Genomic DNA, 22,015 nt, shown 5'->3' with positions numbered 1-22,015 from the left:
TATATGCTTAGGAGATGTGTGAGAATCCCCCTGGTGGATCAGAACAAAAGTGTTTTGTAGAATAGTTTAATATCATTTTGCCATATTGCATACCAAGTTATTTTAGGTATGCCTCTTTGGTTCTTAGGGAAAGTTGAGTACCTCTGTTTGGTTCTTTAAGGATGTTACAAGCTTAGTGTCTCATTACACTGATTCTGAGAAAGGACATTACATTGGTTCACACTGTCCCAAGGGCTAATTCGTAAGGTAAAGTGGAGCCCCAAAAGGACAAGAGGGACTGGGGACCCCTTAACCACTGTATGTATCTCTGCAGGAGGACCGACGTGTTAAGCAAGAGCTCTGTCCAACCACCCAGCTGAGGGGAAGGGGTAGGAACCTGCTTGTGGGAAGAACAAGGAACTGAGATTGGGAGAGAAAGGCAGACAGGCTTTGGCTCAGATTTGGCTCAAGAATTTCATTTTTGTATTTTTTTTTTATGCACATATGCGTATGTCCTCGGACGTCATGGTGACTTCTGGTGACTGATCCCTACTGGGGGCATTGAGGCTATCCAGAGACGTGGCTGAATAAAGCCTGCCGATGCCTCCCAGCTCTGGTATTCCTTAGAGGTCTACTGAACTACCTGCTGCCAGAGTCAGCCCTGCTTAGCTTCTGAGATGTGATGAGATTTGGCTTGCCTAGGATATCCGGGTCAGGGTTGATTTGGCTCAAGAATCTTTCAGCACTGTTGTATCTGTTGTGGGGTATCCGACCTGCTCTATGGGAATTTCTCTGGCTTCCACCCGTGCTCAGCTCATCCAGTATATTTCTCATTGAAGCAAATAATAACAAGATACTGGAGGGTCCTAGGGCTTTCTCCTTCCAAGAAGAAAAAGAATTGCAGATTTATACCCCTCCTTCCTCTCTGAATCTGAGACTCGTATATCTTCTATATCTCCTATATCTTCTTCCCCCACAACAGACACCCTGTGAGGTGGGAGGGGCTGAGAGGACTCTCACAGCAGCTGTCCTTTCAAGGAAAACCTCTGCCAGAGCTATGGCTGATCCAAGGCCATTCCAGCAGGTGCAAGTGGAGGAGTGGGGAATCAAACCCGGTTCTCCCAGATAAGAGTCTGCACACTTAACCACTATACCAAACTGGCTAAAAGGGAACTAAGCCTGGGAAACAGTATTCCCTGGAGCTTCTTGCCACTTGAAGAAGAGGGCAGATATCACAAGTCTTTCTTCCAGAGAAGAATCATGCTTTTCTCCTGCCCCATATTCGAACTGACTCTGACAGAAGGACCATTTTTCCAGAGTCTGCCCTGTTGTGGGAACTAGCCTAAACCCAGTCCTTGAACAGCTTTGGGTGGCTGCTAAGTGTCTCACTGGTGCCCTGCTGGAGATGGGGGGGGCAGCCAAAATGCTTGACATTTGGGCCAGCCAATCAGCATGAATGATTCATCCCATTTGATTCCATCTGGGTCTCCTTACCACCAAAAATTGAGCTTTGAATTCCCCCCCCCCCTGGAATCTCTCTTTGTGGGACCTGAACCCATGCCTCCTGCGCCTGTGTGTTTCTCCCCGCTTTGTTGTCTGGGGGTTTGTTAACTCTCTCATCTGGAAGACAGCTTCAAGGGGGGATTGGATGAACATATGGAGCAGAGGTCCATCAGGGGCTATTAGCCACAGCGTATTGTTGGAACTCTCTGTCTGGTGCAAGTGTTGCTCTGTATTCTGGATGCTTGAGGGGGGCACAGTGGGAGAGCTTCTGGTGTCCTGGCCCCACAGATGAACCTCTTGATGGCACCTGGTTTTTTTGGCCACCGTGTGACACAGAGTGTTGGACTGGATGGGCCATTGGCCTGATCCAGCATGGCTTCTCTTAGGTTATTATCTGCCAAAAGATGCTGTTTCTCACACCGAAATAGCAGCGCAGAAGGAAGAATTTAGCATTGTGTTACTGCTGCCTCTGCAAAGAGAGAATGAGGGGGCAAGGGCAATTCTCTCCCTGTGCATCCATTCCACAAAATACTGCTGTGGATTGGTATTCGAACCCATGGCGCTCCCTCCCTTGTGTGCTCCAGCATTGTCACAGTGATGTACTCCTGTTTTGCATTTGTTTCTCTTGGCCTTGTGTCTGTGAGTGGCTGGTATCCAGGGCTTTTTTTGAAGCAGGAACTCATTTGCATATTAGGCTATACCCCCCCCCCCCATGTAGCCAGTCCTCCAAGAGCTTACAATAGGCCTGGTAATAAGAGCCTGTAAGATCTTGGGTGACTGGCTACAACAGGGGTGTGTGGCATAATATGCAAAGGACTGCTAGAATTCCACCCCTGGATGTTGTTCAGGCAAGATGTTGGCTGGCACTCACGCCTTAGTTAGGAAGTGTTCACTGTTATTTTCTGGACAGCTTATTCTTGTCTAAGCACGGGGTGAACATTCCCTGACTTTAGTAGGCTAATTCTTTACTCCCTTTTGTTTTCTGCCTAGCTTTCCATTGGCTGACAATGCATCTGAACACGAACAGAGTGCCTTGCCAGTCCTGCTGAGCTACCACAGCAATGCATGTTGCATAGAAATGTCGCGGACATTTGCATTTCATGGCATCTCCGCCCATTTGCTTCTGCTGTGGATACAATTTTACCTTCTGGGAATTCACTCAGTTTATATTATAAAGTGGCCTAGGGCTAGGGTTACCAACAGGTCTGCAGAAAAATGTCTTATTCCTGTAACTGAGGAGATAGCCAGTTGAAGATTTACATGGAGTGAATCCTGCTCCAAAAAAACCCATGCTGCTACCAGTGGGTGTGGCTATATCTGCCAGGCTGGGGAGAGTCCACCCCCTGCTGTGGTTTAGGGACACTGGCGGGTTTCCATGATCTTTGCTGGCGTCCCTCTCTGCATCTTCACAACCTGTTTTTAAAACGTTCTCTTTTCTGCTGGGCAGGCCTTGGCCACTGCCAGTCACGGCTTGTCCCACAGTGGGGTTTCCCTGTCGCTCTTGGCCGCTAGGATTCCTAGATCTAGGCTGTAAAACTCCTGGAGGTTTGGGGAAGGAGCCTGGAGAGGACCGGGAGCCCACTCTGCAAAGCATCCATTTTCTCCAAAGGAACTGATCGGTGAGCTGTAATGCCAGGGGATCCCCAGGTCCCACCTGGAGGCTGGCCTTCCTAGAAGGCATGGGGGTCTTAGGATGGGGCTGCGTCTAGTCCAAGAAAGGCAGGAATCCCCCCAAGCCCTTTCTTATCAGACAGGGGAAAGGCCGCCATGATCTTTGGAGGTTCAAAGGGCCAGCGACAGGACATCAGTTTTGTTCCTTTCACCTTCCTTGTACAGAAAAGCAAGATCACCCATCCCCAAGAAACTCTGATTATTGCATCGCGGCGGGAAACGGGAGATGCCAACCCAATGCCAACCAGGGCGGAGAAGGATCCTCGCCTGCCTCCCTCCCTTGCAAGATCTCAAGGCCTCTCATGCAACGCCTTACTTCCAAGTCCACCTTCCCGGGATCCGGCTGCAGGGCTTTCTCCCGCTGCTGCACAGCGGCAGCCCTTCCCGCTCTCTCTCCCCATGCAGAAACAACCCCCCCCTTCCTGCTCGGCCTCTCTAGCAAAGAGCTCTATGGGTTTAACCCTTGCAGTGCTGCAGGCCAAGGAAAACCTGTCCTCTCCAGGCTGCCGTCAGCCACGCCTTCTGCCGCTCAATGGGGCTCCTCTGGAGGAGTCAATTTGCCCGGGGTCGCGCTGCTGGAGCACCCTGTGGAAGGAGGACCGTCAAGCTCAATGGGGGGAGGGGGGTGAAATGATGCCGTTCTTGCAATAAGGACGAGTGGGGATTGCTCTGACTTTCTCTGTTGCCCCGGGAGAGAAAACTCAGGGCCTCCAACGCGACCAGAAAGCACCCATCTGGAAGGGAAGGAACGGAGTCCGGATCGCGAGCCATGTTCCCGCTAAACTGCAGTGTCTTGTGAGCCAAAATTGTGAGCCACTGGCATTAAAATTGCGAGCTCCTGCATCAATTATTGTGCTCTGGCGTCGCCCTTCCTGAGCTAAGACAAACAATTGTGTGAGCTGGAGGCTCACACTAATTCGGCTTCGAGGGAACGGAACACTGATCCCGAGAAAGGAGGCTGGATTTGGGGGACCACCCACCCCACCTTCAAGTTTTTGCTTCATCTCCGGGAAGAAACTGTCCGCCTGCAGCCCCAGAGACGGAAGGAGAAAAACTGAAGAAGGCTGCAGATTTATACCCCACCCTTCTTTCTGAATCAGTCAGAGAGCGGCCTACAAGTCGGTATTGTCTACTCAGACTGGCAGCGGCTCATCGGGGTCTCAAGCTGAAGTTTTTCTCGCCTTTTTGCCCAGACCCTTTTTAGGTGGAGATGCCGGGGATTGAACCTGGGACCTTCTGCTTACCAGGCAGATGCTCTACCACTGAGCCACCATCCCTCCCCAAAGTCTGGCCAACCCTGCTCTAGGGTCCAGCGTCTGAAGTCTGAGGCTAAGAAACGGGGCAAAGTCCTTCATTTCCAACACATCAGAGAGAGCAGCCTTTTCTTTGGTGGGGTTGGGAGGGGAGATTGGTGCAAAGGAGCCACAAAGCAGTGAAGGAAAAGGGTTGCTGTGCTTGAACGGGGTAGGGGGGGGGGGCTAGCAGAGAATTCTCAACCTCCCCCTGGGGCCTTGGAGACCTCCCAGAATTAGAACTAATCTTCAGATGACATTCCCCTTCAAAAAATGGCTACTTGGCAGGGTGGACTCCATGGCATTATCACCCCCTCTCAGGGAGGTCTCCCCAAAATCCTCCATACCTATGCTCCACCCCCTCGTATGAACATATGAAGCTGTCTTATACTGAATCAGACCATAGGTCCATCAAAGTCAGTATTCTCTACTCAAACTGGCATCGGGTTTTTCACACCTATCTGGCTGGATCTTTTTCAGTTGGAGATGCCAGAGACTGAACCTGGGACCTTCTGCTTACCAAGCAGATGCTCTACCACTGAGCCACCGTCCCTCCCCTCCCAAATCTTCAGGTATTTCCAGCTCGGGAGTTGGCAACCCTTGGTGGCAGGCTAGAGATGTTGCAAGCAAGAGGTGGGAAGAGTTTAAAGAAAACACATTTGGGGGGTGAAGGGAGTCTTTGTGGCTCGTCGGTGTATAAGTTAGCAGATTTGTGACTGCCTTTGTCTGCCTCTGCCCGTTCACTCCGATGAGCAATAGTTTAACACAGCCAACACCACACTGTGTTCTTAAACTATATACAAGGTTTTATTTACATATATACAGACACTCCATCATAATGCTCCGCCAATCAATCATATTATAGTAAGAGGATAGTAGGTACAGCATAGTTCCGTTATTATACAGTTGATGCTAATTGCTGCACCAATGAGGAGACTGTGCTGAGTCATTCTGCTCTCCTCACCTGATTACATCATCCTTCTGCTAGAACCAGTTCTCATCGGCCAGATCATCCTTAGTCATCTATTTGACAGTAGCTGTCAGATCAGTAAGCAATGCCTCATGCCTTACTGGCATCATTTCCTATGCCAACTCATCTGGCTCCTGGAAAGGCAACGCTAATTTATTATTATTATTTATTCTGAAGCTGCCAGTCCTCAGTGAGGCTGCCGGCTAGGATCTGCCCAGTGGTGAATCTTCCGTGGGCCAGAAGCTGACCCTAAAAGGGATGCTTGTCTCGCCACCAGGGTCAACTGTTGCATAAGGCACAGTAGGCACAATGCCAGGGGCTGGCAATACTGGAGGGGGGGGGGTCACAATTTTTTTTTAAAAAAAATTCTTTTAAAATCAGAAGGAAAAATGAAATTTCAGGTAGAAGAATATGTATTTTTCCTTGCATCAGAAAACAAGTGAAATTTTAGAGCTCATGAAAAGCTATTATATTTTGCCCAAAACAGAAACAAGTTGAAGTATTTCAACAAAAAATAATATTTAATATTATTATTATAGTGAGAGGTAGGGATGCCAGCTTTTACAGCCCATCCCAAGATTGCAGCGATCAGTTCCCCTGGAGAAAGTGGCTGCTTTGGAGGGTGGACTCTATGGCATTGTACCCTACTGGTGTCCCTGTCCTCCTCAGGTGCCATCCCCAAATCTTTAGGAGTCCCCCAACCTGGTTCTGGAAACCCTACCCCCATCGCTCTCAGCTTGATTATAAAAGAGAAGCAGATAGACTTGGAAGACAGCTTTGAGATAGAGGCTATCCAGAGAAAGTAACATGCAATGCCAGATAGAGAGCAGAAAATAGAACAAGAGACTCCTTGCTCCAGGATATGACTAGAACTAAGTTGGAATGTTGAACATGTGGTTTATTTAGATCTCCTACAGCATATAAGATTTGTAGAACCATTCAGAAATTTTGGCACATAGTTGTGCACATTCCAGGTTGCTCCAGGCCACCACAAATTGGGTTTAGGAACCCTGAAAATCTTGAGAAACCAACTTGTTAGAGTAGAACTAAAGAATGGCCAGGAAGATAATCAAATTCAAAATAGACCCACAGGACACTACCCTTGTGGAATGTGCAAAGCATGTGACATGATGTTACCTATTAAGAAGTTTATTAATCCAGTCACTGGTGAAAAATTGTGTTGAAACCTCTAACCTCCTGCAACTCAAAACAATTAGTATATTTAGCATTGTGTGAATGTAAATTATGTTATGTTGGTATAACTTTAAGAATGTTGAAAGTAAGGGCTTTGGAACATAAATCAAGAATGGAAAGCTGTACGAGAAAGTCCCATGTTTTTCATTTTAATGAAACAAAACATAACGTCAGAAAACTAAAATTCTTTGTACTATATAAATACCAACCAAAACCATTTATTACAGAGGACATAAACAAGATCCTCTTACAACAGGAGAGTTATTGGATTCAAAAAGCCCAAACTGTGTATCCTGGAGGACTTAATAACGATTATTCTGCTTATCTGTAATTCGACAAGATGTAAAATCGCTTTAAGAATAATTGGACGTTTGGTATTTAACGGGAGCGACAATTCCCAGAACCAAGAGCCGGGGACAGACTTGATTAGAGAAGAACACGCATTGATCCTTTGTTAAAGATTATTATACTGTGGTTGAGTATGTTGGGACTATATTGTAAAATTACTCTCTCTTTTAGAATAGTACCATTGTAATTTATGTAATCATATCCATATAGCTCTGTGGAAAGAGTTTTCAATACGAGAGAGAGAGCAGATGAAGGTTGGGAAACTGCCATCGTCTAGATTGGGTGAGTACTCTCAGCTCTCAGTTCATTAGAGAATTTTTTTCTTGTGGACCCTTTGTTTGCCTGTCTGTAGAACCCTTTGCACATGTAATCAGGAATGCATCTGAAATTAAAGGTATATTGGTTAACAAGATAGAATATAAAGTAAGTCTTTTTGCTGATGACGTGGTTTTTTTATTTAACCAACCCTCTCACCTCTTTAACCTCTCTTAAAAACAAACTCGATGAATTTAGTTGCCACTCTGGCTTTTCAATTAACAAATCAGAAATTTATCTTATTAACATAGCCCCAGACCTTCAGGACAGGATTAAGTTTTCTCTTCCTTTTAAATGGGTCACTAAAATTTGGAGACACCTAGGTATTTTGTTTCCGTTGAATTTGGCAGACTTATATCAAGTTAATTATGGGACAGCATCTAAATACATGACCTCTATGCTAGGTGAATGGTCTAAATTAAATTTCTCAATACTGGAAAAAATAGATCTTCGGAAAACATTCTTACTTCCTCGACTTTTATTTTTATTTCAAAACCTACCGATTCCGGTTCCAAAGAAAGAACTCTTAAATTGGCAAGCACAATGGACCTCCTTCCTTTGGAATAATCGAAAGCCCAGAATAGCGTTATCCCTCTTGGCAAAACCCTACAACAGGGGAGGATTAGAAGTTCCGTTGATAGACAAGCACTTTTTGGCAGCTCAATTGAGATGCATTGTTTTATATGCTTCTCCCTTCTCTACCCCTGCTTGGGTGCAAATTGAAAAGGCTGATTTATCAAATATCTTGCTACATGAATTCATCTGGTACCCTAAGGCAGATAGAAAGGAATATGTTATCTTGAAACCATTTTTAAAATATACTTTACAGCTTTGGGATCAATGGAGGAATGCTCTGACTCCGGCTTCTTCACCAGTAATGGCGTTCTTGGGTCAACCTTGGTTTCGTCCGGGTAAAGATATAAATCAGTTTAAAGTGTGGAGAGACAATAACATATTCAAGCTTATGGATGTCTCAATCAACGGAAAATTGTGTTCACACTCTCAATTAGAAAACAAATTTCAAATCTCTATCCCGTGGTTTCAATATGCTCAAGTACATCACGTACTACATCAAATAATTTCAATTATTATGACTAACAGAACGCTCAACCCGCTTGAGAAACTAATTAATAAAGGAAACACCACTATAAGAGGGGTAATCTCTATTATATACTCTCTTCTAAATCAAACTCTGTGGAAATGTACAGCGAGTCATCAAAACAACTGGCAAAGGGATTGTCAGATTTCAATTAATGAAGAGCAATGGGGAAAATTGTGGACTTCGTCTTTATTTAAGTATAAATCACTCTATTTTCGTTTACAGAATTATAAAATATTTGCCAGGTGGTACGTGACTCCTTTCAAACTGTTTAAGGGTAGAGCGAAGGTTGATCCCAACTGTTGGAAAGGCTGCGGGCAAACTGGTACTTTCCTCCATTGCTGGTGGGAGTGTCCGATGATTAAGGCTTTTTGGGAAAATATTTTGGGAAAAATATCAGAAATTGTTGGGAGCATTGTTCCATTGACACCTGAGGTGGTATTGTTGAACTTATGGCCTGATGCGGAGCTCTCATCTCTAAAACAAGAATTAGTGGCTTTATTGATTTTGGCTGGAAAGATCATTATTGCTAGTTGTTGGAAACAAAATAAAAGTCCTACATTTCGAAGTTGGAGTAATAAAGTGTGGGACATATTAATTCACGATAAGTTAACTACCTGTATTTCCTTACTGGATAATGCAAAAGCGGGAGACTGGTTCTTAGAAAGATGGTTTTGCTTTCTTGAATATGTTAACAATAAGAACACTGCATTTGGTAAAATTCCGGAAAAATATATGAATTTTTCGATTTATTAATTTCAGTTTAATGGATTGCTGTCCCCTTATCTCAATGGTGGCTGGTATATTGTCATTTATGTACTAGTATGGAGTGTCCCTCTGATATGGCTGGTGATGTATGTATAACACTTATTCATGATGACTGTTTTGTATGGTTTTCTTTTTTACACTGGTTAGTTGCTATGGTTTATAAAAATGTTCTTAATAAAAATTTAAATTATAAAAAAAAAGTCAAGCATGCGATTTCCAAAAGAACGAGTCAAGTGGATACAAAACTACGTTTATTGCTAAATTGGGATGCTCTCATGGTTCGAGACCTTGAGAGTGATACCAATATTACATAGATACAATACTTTTAAGGAATATTTCAAAGGGTGCTCATGGGAGGGGCACAGGGTTGCCAGTCAGCACATAAACTATCATAAATGTCTACATTCCCACAATGTTATCAGTGTCTCGTCCTTGCTTTCCCAGATGGCCTACACTCCCATGTCGGAATGTATGGGAAGGTGCTATTTCTCTTCCTCCCACCGCTAGTTTCATTTCTCACTATTCTACTACACACTGCAATAAAGCAGGAGGGGGGAAGGGGAAGAATAACATAGTCAAGCCAAGCCAGCTCCCCATAATGTTACGCAGACCAGCTTTTAGGGAGCAATAAAACCATAAATCGCCATTGCAATTGTACCATGCTTGACAGCACCCACATATAAAGGAGAAAGTTGGGTCAAGCTTAGCAAGGTACCAGCCAAAGTAGGCAGGATCTGTGAGCTGGGAATTGATTTGATTCTCAAGGGTTCTTTGTTTCCATGGAGTTTTTGGGCAGGTGAGTAATTTTTAATTTGGAGAAGTTTCTTAAAGGTTTTCGGGGGTTAAAGTTCAGGGATTAGTAGTAGTTTGTTCGCATCCACAGCCCAGCCCAACAGCAGTTTAGGATTTAAAATGCCATAGAATCCACTCTCCAAAGCAGCCATGTTTTTCAGGTGAACTGATCTCTGTTGTCGAGAGTTCAGTTGTAATTCTGGTAGATCTCAACATCCCTCCTGGAAGTTGGCAACCCTAGACCTGGCAGCAACCATTGGGTGACTTCATACCCCCTGACCTGCATGACTCATGACAGGTTCCTCCGTTCTGTGGTTTCTCTGATGCTTTTGAAGATATCCCCTCTTACTGAATCTCTTTCCACACTCTGAGCATTCAAAAGGTTTCTCCCCTGTGTGGGTTCTCTTATGCTTTTGGAGAGACCCCCTCTCACTGAATCTCCTTCCACACTCTGAGCATTCGAAAGGTTTCTCCCCTGTGTGGGTTCTCAGATGATTTTGAAGATGCTGACTGTGACTGAATCTCTTCCCACACTCTGAACACTGAAAAGGTTTTTCTCCTGTGTGGGTTCTTTGGTGCACTTCAAGATTGCTTCTACAACTGAATTTTTTCCCACACTCTGAGCATTCAAAAGGTTTCTCCCCTGTGTGAGTTCTCTGATGCTGCTGAAGATTGCGACTCAGACTGAATCTCTTCCCACACTCAGAGCACTCAAAAGGTTTCTCCCCTGTATGGGTTCTCTGATGAAGTTGAAGATTGCCACTTCTACTGAATCTCTTCCCGCACTCAAAGCATTCAAAAGGTTTGTCCCCTGTATGGGTTCTCTGATGACTTTGAAGATCGCCGCTCAGACGGAATCTCTTTCCACACTCAAAACATTCAAAAGGTTTTTCCCCTGTATGGGTTCTCTGATGACTTTGAAGAGTGCAACGCTGACTGAATCTCTTTCCACACTCTGAGCATTCGAAAGGTTTCTCCCCTGTGTGAGTTCTCTGATGGGTTTGAAGACTGTCTCTCACGCTGAATCTCTTTCCACACTCTGAACATTCAAAAGGTTTTTCCCCTGTGTGAGTTCTTTTGTGCAACTTAAGTGCGTTACTATAAGTGAATCTCTTTCCACAGTCTGAGCATTCAAAAGGCTTCTCCCCTGTGTGTCTTATCTGATGCTTTCGAAGAGACCCCCTTTCATAGAATTTCTTTCCACACGAGGAGCATTCAAAAGGTTTCTCCTCAGTGTGAGTTCTCTGATGTTTTTGAACGGACCCCCTCTCACTGAATCTCTTTCCACACACTGAACATTCAAAAGGTTTCTCCCCTGTGTGTGTTCTTTGCATGTGCAATTGGAGACTGCTACTTTGACGGAATCTCTTTCCACAATCGAAGCATTCAAAAGGTTTCTCTCCTGTGTGCCTTCTCTGATGCTTTTGCAGATACTGAATCTGACTGAATCTCTTTCCACACTCGAAGCATTCAAAAGGTTTCTCTCCTGTATGGATACTTTGGTGCATCTGAAGACTGGTACTCCAACTGAATCTCTTTCCACACTCTGAGCATTCAAAAGGTTTCTCACCTGTGTGGGTTCTCTGATGCTGTTGAAGAGAGTCACTCCGATTGAATTTCTTTCCACACTCTGAACATTGAAAACTTTTTTCTGTGTGAGTTCTCTGATGCTTTTGAAGTTTGCCACCATGACTGAATCTCTTTCCACACTCTGAGCATTCAAAAGGTTTCTCCCCCATGTGTTCAGTATGGTGCAGTTCAAGATTGATTTTTTGACTGAATCTCTTTCCACACTCTGAGCATTCAAAAGGTTTCTCCCCTGTGTGAGTTCTCCGATGGCGCTGAAGTTTGCCACTTTGTATGAATCTCTTTCCACACTCTGAGCATTCAAAAGGTTTCTCTCCTGTGTGAGTTCTTTGATGCTGTTGAAGAGTCCCCCTCTCACTGAATCTCTTTCCACACTCTGAGCATTCAAAAGGTTTCTCCCCTGTGTGGGTTCTCTGATGCTGTTGAAGAGTGCCTCTCAGACTGAATCTCTTTCCACACTCTGAGCATTCAAAAGGTTTCTCCCCTGTGTGGGTTCTAAGATGCCGTTGAAGACTGCCACTCTGACTAAAGCTCTTTCCACACTCTGAACATTGAAAACATTTCTCTTTGTGAGTTCTCTGATGCCACTGAAGTTTGCCACTGTGACTGAATCTCTTTCCACACTCTGAGCATTCAAAAAGTTTCTCCCCCATGTGTTCACTTTTGTGCAGTTGAAGACTCCTTTTCTGACTGAATGTCTTTCCACACTCAGAGCATTCAAAAGGTTTCTCCCCTGTGTGGGTTCTTTGGTGCAGCTGAAGACTGCTTTTTCGACTGAATGTCTTTCCACACTCAGAACATTCAAAAGGTTTCTCTCGTGTGTGAGTGTTTTGATGCCTTTGAAGATTGCCTCTAAGACTAAATTTCTTTCCACACACTGAGCATTCAAAAGATTTTTCCCCTGTGTGACTCCTCTGATGCTGTTGAAGCTTGCCGCTCTTACTGAATTTCTTTCCAGAAACTGAGCATTCAAAAGATTTCTCCCCTGTGTGACTCCTCTGATGCTTTTGAAGATTGCTGCTCTGACTGAATTTCTTTCCACACACTGAGCATTCAAAAGATTTCTCCCCTATGTGACTCCTCTGACGCTGTTGAAGCTTGCCGCTCTTACTGAATTGCTTTCCAGAAACTGAGCATTCAAAAGATTTCTCCCCTGTGTGGGTTCTTTGGTGCCCAAGAAGCTTTGATCTATTTCCAATGTAGTTTTCACAATGAATGGATTGACTTGCCTTCATTATCCTGTGCTTTGGAAAATGTGCATTATGCTCTCTTCCATCTCGTTTCTCAACCATACTGCCACCTTTATTTCTCTTTGCTCTGCTTCGATTCGTGACGTTTTCCTTTAAGGTTTCATTTTTATCTCTCTCTGGCATTTGCTGATGAAATTCCTCACCCTCCTCATTCCTCTGATCATCTTTTGCTGAAAAAAATGAGAGATCTTGTTAGCACCTGGGATGGTTCGTAAGGTCTAAAGGCATCTATTGCAGTAAAAAAGGACTGATGGCCCTTTGGCCTCATCCTGCTTGGCTGACCTTAATTACCCTAACCAGCTTTCCCCAGACTATCTAGTATTTAAGGATACCTCAAACTCTCTCAAGAGCCAAAGCTGAGTTCTTGCCCTGAAGGGGTTTCTGAGTTTCCAGATTTCCAGTCCCCAGAAGCCCTGCCTCCCTCCTTACCCAGAAAGGATGTATGATTGTTCCAACTAAGTGTTGCTCAGAAGTAGAAATGTGAAGGCCCGGAAAAAAACCTGGAAACATTCAGAAAAAACGAGTCTTTTTGTTCTTTCCTGAAGCCTTTTTTGTTTTTTCCTGAAAAATTGAAAAAATAAAATAAAATAAATTGTCAAAGATTTCAGGTTTTCACGGCTGGCATCATCATTAGGGTTTGTAGCATCTTTCGGGCTCAAGTGCCATGTTCTACTGGAGAAAGTTTTCCTTCCAGACGTTTCGTTGTCAGCTGCGGAGAACATCCTCAGTGGCGTTGCAGCCGGAGCAGGCGCTCTGACCTTCTTGGCTGCTGTGCATTGAGTGAGGCCAGGGTTGCTGGAGAGCTGCTATTTCTAGGCTGGAGGGGGTGTGGTGAGAGGGCAATTGGTTTGTGAATGTACCCATTGTTTGGTGGGGCTTCCTGGAAGGGTGGTGATAAGGAAACTGGCTGTGGAATATGACCATTGTTCTGTGTTGATTGCTAGGAGGGTTGGAAGGGGTGTGAAGATAAGGAAGATGGTTGTTGATTGTGCTGATTGTTCTCTGGAATGTGCTGCTTGTTCTGTGACCTTCTGCAATTTTTAGTCTGTAGGGTGTTTTGCAGAGCTGGATACCAAGAATGGTGGATGGAAATGCCTTCTTCCTTTCTGTTAAAGTTGTGCTGGTGTTTGTAAATCTCAATAGCTTCTCTGTTCAGGCAGGTGTGATAATGTGAGACCGTAGAAAGGACTTCAGTTCTTTCAAAGTGGATGATGTGATCTCCTTCTTGAAGTGCATGTTCAGCGACAGCTGATTTTTCTGGCTGAAACAAGCGACAGTGTCTCTTGTGTTCGGTGAGGCGGGTGTTGATACTGCGTTGGGTAGTGCCAACACAGATTGCACCACAGGAGCAGGGTATTTTGTAGACTCCAGGGGTTGAAAGTTGATCTCTCATATCTTTGGCAGAGCGCAGCATGTGGCGGATCTGTTGTGTGGGCTTGAAGACTGTGTCCACATTGTGGTGTTTGAGAATTTTGCCAATGCGGATAGTGACAGTTTTTATGTAGGGCAGGAAGGCTGTACCTACATTTGTGTGTGGCTCGGGATTTGGTGTGGATGGTCTCCTGGGGTAGAGGGCTCTTTTAATTTCTTGTTGGGAGTATCCATTGGCCTGCAGTGACTGGTTGAGGTGGTGTAGCTCGTGCTGGAGTTGGCTTGGATCACAGATACGTGATGCTCGGTGGATGAGGGTTTTTACAACTGCACGTTTTTGGCGAGGACGTTTTTGGCGAGGATGATGATTGGAATTCTTACTTAGATAGCAGTCGGTGTGTGTGGGTTTCCAGAATACAGTGTGGCCGAGTTTTCCGTCATCTTTCCTGGTGATGAGGACGTCAAGAAAGGCAAGTTGACCATTGTTTTCTTTCTCCACGGTGAACTGGATACGAGGATGGACTGAATTCAGATGAAGGAGAAAGTGAAGCTGAATTCAGATGAAGGAGGGGGTTAGATAAAAATATGGAGCAGAGGTCCATCAGTGGCTATTAGCCACAGTGTGTGTGTGTATGTATATATGTGTGTATGTATATATATATTTGGCCGCTGTGTGACACAGAATGTTGGACTGGATGGGCCATTGGCCTGATCTAACATGGCTTCTCTTATGTTCTTATTCAACGCAGCCTCTCCATGACTCCAGATGGCAAAGGCATCATCTATATACCGGAACCAGCAACGTGGTTTTAGGAGGGCAGCCCCACCAAACAATGGGTACATTCATAAACCAATTGCCCTCTCACCACACCCCCTCCAGCCTAGAAATAGCAGCTCTCCAGCAGCCCTGGCCTCACTCAATGCACAGCAGCCAAGAAGGTCTGAGCGCCTGCTCCGGCTGCAACGCCACTGAGGATGTTCTCCGCAGCTGACAACGAAACGTCTGGAAGGAAAACTTTCTCCAGTAGAACATGGCACTTGAGCCCGAAGGATTCTACAAACCCTAATAAAATAAATTGATTATGAAACATTTTATTTTAACATGAATGTTTAACTTTTTTATTTAAGACTGTGGAGAGGAAATATGAATAATGGTTACTTCTGGATTTTCAAAAATTGTTTTGTTTTATGTATTCCACATAAACTAGCAAACAGTTCAGGAGATTTTTGCTCCATTTGTTACAATTACAAATAAGATAGAAGAAGATATTGGATTTATATCCCGCCCTCCACTCCGAAGAGTCTCAGAGCGGCTCACAATCTCCTTTACCTTCCTCCCCCCCAAAAGACACCCTGTGAGGTGGGAGGGGCTGGAGAGGGCTCTCACAGCAGCTGCCCTTTTAAAGACAACCTCTGCCAGAGCAATGGCTGACCCAAGACCATGCTAGCAGGTGCAAGTGGAGGAGTGGGGAATCAAACCGGTTCTCCCAGATAAGAGTCCGCACACTTAACCACTACACTAAACTGGCTCTTATTTATATTTTAAAAGTAAATTCTGTTTGTAATAACTGTTTGGATACACTATATTTTTAATATGCTAGTTGTAATAATTTCATGCCCAGTAAAATTGTCCATAGTCATATTTTATGTTCCTAAAGTAACAGAATGACTTTCAATTTGGAAAAGAAAAAAGAAGTGCTAATGTAGCATTTTTTTCATTTTTTCCAAAAATTGCCGGGGAATAAATTGGAAAAAACTGGGGGGTTTTCCAAGCTTCAAAATTTCTGGAAATTTTAATCTCTACTCAGAAGTGAGTCAGAAATCCCTCATGGCTATTCCTTGCGTGTTCCATTGACAAAGCCATGAAGGATACTCACTCTCGGTCAGCTCATTTGGTAAGGAAATATGCTCCTGGGACCCTCTTGAAGAACTCTGCAGGCTTCCTTTGGATGTAAGGCTGTTATCTGTATCCATGGTAGTCTCTCTCATACTTCTTGCTTCTTTCACAGACAGAGAGGGAGAGAAAGAGAGAATTTATTTATTGTACAGCAGTGTGTTATGTAGCCATGGGATCCTAAGATCATCTGGCAGCCAAAAGTTCCAGCTCTTTAGCATTATGCACCACAAGGTGGCAAGCTAGAGAGAAAATTTAGAGGTGATTTTTCCATTGTCTGCTTCTGTGTCATGGCCCTGATGTTCCTTGGAGGTGGCCCTTCTTTGGTTCCGAGATCTGACAAGATAGGTCTAGCCTGTGATATCCAGGTTAGGGAAGAGAAAGTGATCATTCTCATATGGGGAAGGAAAGAAACTGAAGAGTAAAAATTCTTCTGGAAGAACAAGGTCAGTATAAGGAAAACGGATCTGTGAGACAAAGTACCCTTCTTCCCCAAAGGTTAATGCATTTATGCATTTTTGCATTTTTAAAAGGGGTCTGCTTTACTTGTATGCACTCTCCTCGTGAACCTAATGAACTGGATGTTGCCAAGGGACAAAGACTACTGACCCAGGGCAACCTAGGTTTTGTTTCCGGACAGGATGATTTCTAGATCACAGGCAGAGAGGAAATTTGTAATCCCAACCAGGGGGAAGGGTGTCTGGAAGGGCTTTTTTTTCTGGAGCCAGAAAAGGGAGAAATGAAGGAGAAACACATGGGTGCCCCTCACGAGCCTTTCAACATTTTTTGAGAATTTTGTTTCTTTTCCACGAAGAGGTTCCAGACCTCTGTTCTGTTGCGTTCCCCCAGGAAAAAATAGCCCTGGTGACTTTTAAAAGTTGGCAACAAAGAAATGAGGCTCTGTCCCCTTCCAGAGTCTTTCTGAGGGCCTCTCATCCCCTTTGCCTCAGGCGAGGACACCTTTCTCTAGCTTGGGTGAGGGCTGCAACACTGGCCTCAGTTGCCTCTCAGCAAGTATACACATTGGAGCACATGAAGTTGCTTGATATGGAATCAGACCCTTGGTCCAGCACAGTCAGTACTGTCTCCTCAGACTGGCAGTGGCTCTCCAGAGTCTCAGACAGACGTCTTTCCCATCACCTCCTACCTGAACCTTTTCACTGGAGATGCCAGAGAAACATGGATCTTCTACATGCCACAGCCCCTCCCCAAGTACCAGAACAGGCCTCAAAAACATGTTTTACTAGTCACTATTTTAATTCATGCCCCATCCCAAGGGCAGCAATTTGCACTTGAAGACTATATTGGATTCATATCCCACCCTCCACTCCGAAGAGTCTCAGAGCAGCTCACAATCTCCTCCCACAACAGACACCCTGTGAGGTGGGTGGGGCTGGAGAGGGCTCTCACAGCAGCTGCCCTTTCAAGGACAACCTCTGCCAGAGCTATGACTGACCCAAGGCAATGCTAGCAGGTGCATGTGGAGGAGTGGGGGAATCAAACCCGGTTCTCCCAGATAAGAGCCCGCACATTTAACCACTACACCAAACTGGCTATCCAGTTTGGTGTAGTGGTTAAGTGCTTAACCTGAAAGATCCCTACCCAGAAAGGCCACATTCCCGTAATTCTCCAACATAACATCCTTGTACAGAGCTCTTTGTCCTGGATCCAGCAGGGCCCATTCTGCCTCCGTGAAATAGATGGACACCTCCTCAAAGGAAAAGGGACCCTGAAAGAAAAAGCAGATCCCTTCCTCAGTGGCCATGCCAGGCAGAGACGGCACCCTGGCAGGTACAGGATGCATGGCTTGCTGTGGGTACAAGGAAGGGCATTAAGAGGACGTCTAGCCCAGACAACCTGTAGAAAGTTCAGGAGCAAAAGCCCCCCTGAGGAAGGAGGGGGGACCCAGGCTGTCCCCTGCTCACCTCGCCTACCTGGACAGGTGGTGCAGCAGCAGTTTCAACACCTCTGAAAAGATGGCAGCTCAACATCTCATCAGCACCTGTGACTGAGACAAAGGAGGAAGGAAGGGTGCTTGCTTGTTAGTTCCCTGCTTCGTGGAACCCCTTCCCGGTTTGTGAAACCTTGCCCTCTGTATAATTTTTGACAGTTCTTCCTAAATTCTGGGAGAGGCATAAAGGAAGCAGCAGGAACTTAGCCTCAGGGACAGGGCCGGCCTAGGAGAGGCTAACTTCTGGCGCCCCGCCCCTGCACTGATAACATCACCAAGTCACATGGGGTGCCCAATTCGTAACCCCCAGAAGGCCAGCGCCCTAGGCAATCACCTAGTTTGCCTAGCGGCAGGGCTGGCCTCGCTCAAGGATTATAAATACTCCCAATGTATTTCAGACTTCTATGTGACCTAAAAGTGAACTGTGGGAGGGATCAGGGAAAGAGGGAGTGGAAATGACATTGCATGACAGGTCACCATCACATTTGGTCCGGATGTAACCTGAGTGCCTCTGGAGACTTGAGGGTAATAGAAATGAGTTTTCAGACTGTCTCTTGGAGTCCTAACTTCACAACCAGGTTTTCATGACACCACAGAGGTCTTGGTAATTTGGCCCATGATTATTGGGCCCTAAACACTGGTTTAGCAGCCCCGTGGCGCAGAGTGGTAAAGCTGCAGTACTGCAGTTGAAGCTCTCTGCTCATGATCTGAGTTTGATTCTGGCAGAAGATGGGTTCAGGTAGCTGGCTCAAGGTTGACTCAGCCTTTCATCCTTCCGAGGTGGGTAAAATGAGTCGCCAGCTTGCTGGGGGGAAAGTTTAGATGACTGGGGAATGCAAGGGCAAACCACCCCGTAAAAAGTCTGCCGTGAAAACATTGTGATGCAATGTCACCCCAGAGTGGAAAACGACTGCTGCTTGCACAGGGGACTACCTTTACCTTTTAACACTGGTTTTCACAGCTCTGCTGCCCCATAAGATGGGGGCTCCCTTTATTCACCAGTCTGGATAGATTTGCTGAGATCTGTTCACCTTTTCTCTTCTGAGGCACTTTGATTTCCTCTTATGGAAGGAAGCTGAGATATGAATATTTAAATTAATTGAAGGAATTGTCCTCTATGAAGCTATCTATTCTCCTTTTAGAAGCATCGCAGTTAGTAGCCATTAAGTGCCACAAATTAACTCTGTGTCGTTATGCCAATAAAGGTGTATGTATGGATGCAACTCTGTGTTGTGTGAAGAAGTATTTAACATTTTTTTCTGACCTGAACTCTAGACCCATCAAGTTCAAAAGTTGCCCCACTTGTGACCAGGCACAGTGAGTCCTTACCACAGGAGAGGCCGTCTTGGGCACACTTCATGGCCTGCGCCCTCTGCTCCTCCTCAGAAGGACCTCCTTTCGCCTCAGGGATTGTAACTTCTATCTTCATGGATTGTCCCAACATCTGAAACAGCAGTGAGGGAGAGGGGTGAGAGATGGAATGGAAGACAGCAAGCAATGGGTCCTGCCCCACTCCCAGACTCTGCACCCTTCTGTCAGCAGACCTGGTGAGTTATCTGATGGAGATAAAAATTCTCTAGCACACGAGGCAACTGAAGGGAAGCCGATACATCTCCCATTTGGATGATTAACACTTGGACAAAGGTCTGACAGGGAAACTTCAGGATGAGGCCAGATATCGTTGCTTGAATTGGACATGCCTGGAGGAAAAGCCCTCACCTGTTCTGCCTGCCTCTTCTCCTCTGCTTCACTCAGGAGGAAACCTTCCGCCAAGGCCACCGCCTGGGAACTGCTCTCTGGCCCACATCCTCTGACCCAGCTCTGCATTTCCTGGGGCAGGAGAGTCAGGAACTGCTCCAGGATCACCAGGTCCAGGATCTGCATCTTGCTGTGCTCCCCCGGTTTCAGCCACTGGTTGCAAAGTTCATGGAGCTGGCTGCAAACCTCTTGGGGCCCATCAGCCTCATGGTAGCAGAACAGCTGTAAGTGCTGGCAATTGACATCAGAGGTTATGGTGTCCTGAGCCAGGATCTCTGGCACAGCTCTTTCCCAGAATTCAACAGCACTCCCAGCTGGGATGGGACGGGGGCCTTTGCTTGCTGTTTTGCCAGTCCCAGCTCCTCCTGGGTCCTCTTCTTCCATCTCCTGCTCCTTCTCTTGGGTCACCTCCGACTGGGCAAAGATGCCTGTATTTACTTGGCTGTGAAGAGTGGCTTCTCCCTGGGGGGGACAGAGAGAGATGGATGGCAATGAGTGTAAAGGAACTTTCAGATAATCGACTTTGCAGCCTGCCTCTTCCTCCCTTCCCTGGTATTCCAGGGAGGTCTCCCATACAAGTACTTGCCAGGGTTGGCTCTGCTTAACTTCCAAGATCTGATGAGATCGGGTTTGCCTGGGCTATCCATGTCTGGGCCGAAGGGCTTAATTTTTAAAGTGGAACCCCGAAAGGGCAAGAGGGAGTGGTGACCCTTTAACCATTGCATGTATCTCTTCAACAGGACTGAAGTGTTAGGCCAGAGCTCTGTCTGAGCACCCAGCTGAGGGGAAGGGGCAGGAATGTGTCTGTGGGAAGAACAAACAGCTGGAATCGGGAGAGAAAAGCACACAAGGCTGAGGTTTGGGTTAAGAATCTTGAGGCATTATTGACAGAACCGGCCCGATTCTACCTTCAGACCCGGTCCCGTCACCTGCCCTTTTGAGTTGCCAGCTCCTGGAGGGAGTTTATCCTCTTCCCACCATTAGGGCATACTGCCACCACCTGTTCAATTTAGGGGTTCCTGACCGAGAGGAACAGGTCTCCCAATACCCCTTCCTGCCAGTTCTGTCCTGGCCTCAAGGTCCTCTGCCCACCCAGCACCTGGTTAACCCAGAGACCAAAGTCCTTCTTTGGGAGACCCCTGGAGGATTGGCACCCTTGCCAACTGTATGCCTTCCCTGGACTCCCCTCTAACAGTAGTGTGGTTGGGGAACCTTGGTGGTACAGAGGGACCACCTTTTAAACAAATAAACATTTATTTAAAACATGCATCTATTTACAGGCATTCTTAAATACAGGGTGAACAGAAGTAATAAATGAAAGTAGGGATAAAACACTCCTTCTTTTCCTAATATATAACTGGCCCTGACCATACCATCCAGAACCGACTCACCAGTCACCAAGACTCAAATCAAACTCAACTGACCGTCAGCTTCCCCTGACAACTTTTTAACCGGCTGTTTCCCTCCAAAACCCTCTAATATCAAACCCAGTTCCCGCCCAGGAACTGGCTTTCCTGCTTGCAGCATTCTGGGAGACCAGCCTGACAGACTTCCTGTCACTCTAGGAGGCCTCCTCAGAATTGCTGTTCCCTAGGCTTCCCAACCCCCCGCCCTGGCGGGGGACCCCCGAAATTTGCAGCCTCCTCCCCCGCTCTCAAAAAATCTGGAAGCGGGGGCGGGGGGGGGGCGAGAGAGAACATACCTGTAGGCGTCATGTTGTTGTAGAGCTTCTGATCCGTTTTTAAAATGTGTCCCTTTAAGGCTGCACAGGAAACAGGAAGGGATTCATGGGAAAAGGTCAGTAACAGTTTCCATGGAGAACGGCCCCTCCCTTTCTTTTCCTGTGCAGCCTTGCTTTCGTTTCCACAGCAAGCAAAGTTCTGCTGGAAGAAGACCAAGTAAGTATTTGTGTGTGTGAGAGGCAGGGGGCAGGGAGGGGGGATTCCCTGGTATGGAGGCCTTTCCCCCCTTTAGAAAGCGTGGGGGTGAGGGAAATGTCTACTGGGCACTCTATTATTCCCTATGGAGAACGATTCCCATAGGGAATAATAGGGAATTGATCCATGGGTATTGGAGGCTCTGGGGGGGCTATTTTTTTAGGTAGAGGCACCAGATTTTTAGTATAGCATCTAGTGCCTCTTCCCAAAATACCCCCCAAGATTCAAAATGATTGGACCAGAGGGTCCAATTCTATGAGCCCCAAAAGATGGTGCCCCTATCCTTAATTATTTCCTATGGAAGAAAGGTATTTAAAAAGGTGTGCTGTCCCTTTA

At 45.9% G+C, this 22,015-nt stretch overlaps 1 long non-coding RNA gene across 1 annotated transcript; it reads right to left on the bottom strand.

Moving 5' to 3' along the window:
• Nucleotides 1-12,655: 12,655 nt before the first annotated feature.
• On the bottom strand, nucleotides 12,656-18,023 carry LOC132587761 (uncharacterized). The gene is made up of 3 exons (XR_009556466.1): nucleotides 17,959-18,023; nucleotides 17,636-17,762; nucleotides 12,656-12,938 (listed from the first exon to the last, which is right to left on the bottom strand). It is a non-coding gene; the product is annotated as an uncharacterized LOC132587761 (long non-coding RNA).
• Nucleotides 18,024-22,015: the final 3,992 nt, after the last annotated feature.

The sequence above is a fragment of the Heteronotia binoei genome, chromosome 19 (assembly GCF_032191835.1).
Source record: "Heteronotia binoei isolate CCM8104 ecotype False Entrance Well chromosome 19, APGP_CSIRO_Hbin_v1, whole genome shotgun sequence".
Taxonomy (NCBI): domain Eukaryota; kingdom Metazoa; phylum Chordata; class Lepidosauria; order Squamata; family Gekkonidae; genus Heteronotia; species Heteronotia binoei.
This window is presented reverse-complemented; position numbering and strand designations above follow the sequence as displayed.